Source organism: Apium graveolens, chromosome 11 (assembly GCF_009905375.1).
Source record: "Apium graveolens cultivar Ventura chromosome 11, ASM990537v1, whole genome shotgun sequence".
In the NCBI taxonomy this organism is placed as follows: Eukaryota; Viridiplantae; Streptophyta; class Magnoliopsida; order Apiales; family Apiaceae; genus Apium; species Apium graveolens.
This window is the reverse complement of record NC_133657.1, coordinates 48,437,388-48,439,534: the sequence shown is the minus strand read 5'-3', so window position 1 is coordinate 48,439,534 and position 2,147 is coordinate 48,437,388. Positions and strand designations below refer to the sequence as shown.

The 2,147-nt window shown below is 41.5% G+C and overlaps 1 non-coding gene across 1 annotated transcript; it reads left to right on the top strand.

Moving 5' to 3' along the window:
• The first annotated feature begins 1,602 nt into the window (after positions 1-1,602).
• Positions 1,603-1,709, top strand: LOC141699400 (small nucleolar RNA R71). Its single transcript, XR_012565866.1, has one exon. It is a non-coding gene; the product is annotated as a small nucleolar RNA R71 (small nucleolar RNA).
• Positions 1,710-2,147: the final 438 nt, after the last annotated feature.

Here is a 2,147-nt window from a genome sequence, read left to right as displayed (position 1 = left end):
TGATCAATGAAAGGAAGAGGAAAATGATCATTTCTTGTAGCCTTGTCCAGCTCCCTATAATCCGTGCAAACTCTCCACCCCGTGACTGTTCGTGTAGGAATAAGCTTATTCTTCTCATTTGCTACCACAGTGATACCACATTTCTTTGGCACACACTAAACTGGGCTCAGCCATGAACTGTCAGAAATAGGATAGATTATCCCTGCATCTAGCCACTTGAAGATTTCCTTCTTCACAACCTCTTTCATGATCAGATTTACCCTTCTCTTTTGCTCAACAGTAGGCTTGCTTCCTTCCTCTAGCAGAATTTTGTGCATGCAATAAGAAGGGTTGATTCCCTTGATATCTACTATAGTCCAACCAATTGCCGATTTGAATTCTCTAAGAATTCCCAAAAGCTTCTCCTCGTCGCTACCTGAAAGGTCAGATGCAATAATAACAGGCAAAGTAGATGCATCACCTAAGAACGCATACCTCAAATGATCAGGTAACGGCTTAAGCTCAAGAGTAGGAGCTTCCTCAATAGATGGCTTGAGGTGCATTGGAGAACTTTTCAGCTCTTCCAACCTAAGAGCTTCAATGAAAGGTATATTGATGTGACATTTCTTGAACACCTCCAGAAACTTCACAAACTGCTTATCCAGCTTTTTTTTCTGCAGCCTCTTAGGAAAAGGAGGTGGAGAATAGATCTGTTTCTCCCCTGTATTACCCTCATGAGGAGTGTGCTTAAAAGTAGTCTTCCTTGGTTCCACTTCTGCTTCCTTTTACAATTCTTCTTCTTCAGCCTCAACTTCAGATTCTGGAGTCTTAGCTTTTTCAGGATTTGCAACCTTACCAAACCTCAATATAATTGCCTTAACATGCTCCTTGGCTTCCTTCTTGCCTGGCACTTCAGTATCACTCGGAAGCGTGCCAGGTTGACGATTCAGTAATTCATTAGCAATTTTCCCAATCTGATTCTCCAAGGTCTTGATAGAAATAACTTGGCTCTTGCACATGAGCCTCAACTCCTCCAATTCAGATTTTTCATTAGCTTGCGGTACTTGCTTAAGTTGAAGTTGTTGCCTAGGGGCATATTGCGGTTGTTAAAAACCTAGAGGGTTATACTGTTTTGATGTGTATGGCTGATAAGATTGTTGCACCGCATTCTAATTATTGCTCCAGCTAAAGTTAGGATGATTTCGGTTATTGGGATGATAAGTGGCTGGAGCTTGTTGATGTGATCTCTGAAAGTTGCTCACAAATTGAGTTGATTTGCTAGAAATAGCACACTGCTCAGTTTTATGTGCCCCCACACAAAGCTCACAAACACTAGTGATTTGATTAACTCCATAATTAGCCAAAGAGTCCACTTTCATCGTCAAAGCTTGAAGTTGAGCAGTTATAGCAGTAGCTATATCCACTTCCAGAATTCCTTCTACTTTGCCTTGCAACATTCTTTATGTCGGATTCTGGTATTCATTAGTTTCCATTAGATAAATCAACTCATAAGCTTCATTATAGCTTTTGGCCCATAAGGCTCCACCAGATGCTGCATCGAGCATAGGTCTAGATTGTGCGCCTAAACCATTATAGAAATAGTTTATAATCATTCAATCAGGTATGCCATGATGTGGGAACTTCCTTAGCATCTCCTTATATCGATCCCAAGCCTCACATAGAGATTCTACAGTTTGTTGCGCAAACTGAGTAAGAGCATTCCTGATTGCAGCAGTCTTCGCCATAGGAAATACTTTAGTGAGACACTTTTGCGCAAGATCCTCCCATTTGGTGATAGACCCCGGTGGTAGAGAATGTAACCAGTACTTCGCTTTATCCCTCAGAGAGAATGGGAAGAGTCGCAGCTTGATAACATCTTGAGTCACATTGTGGAACTTGAAAGTGTCGCAGATCTCGATGAAATCCCTGATGTGCATGTTGGGGTCTTTTGTAGGAGAACCCCCAAACTGAACTGAGTTCTGTATCATCTGAATCGTGCTCAACTTGATCTCAAAGGTGTTAGCTGAGATGGCTGGTCTGATGATGCTTGACTGAATATCATTGATCTGAGGTTGAGAATAGTCCATCAAAGCCTTAAGAATTTCTGCTTGATCACCCATCTCTATTAAAGCAGGTTCCTCGACTTTATCTTCTTCTTCTACTTTCTC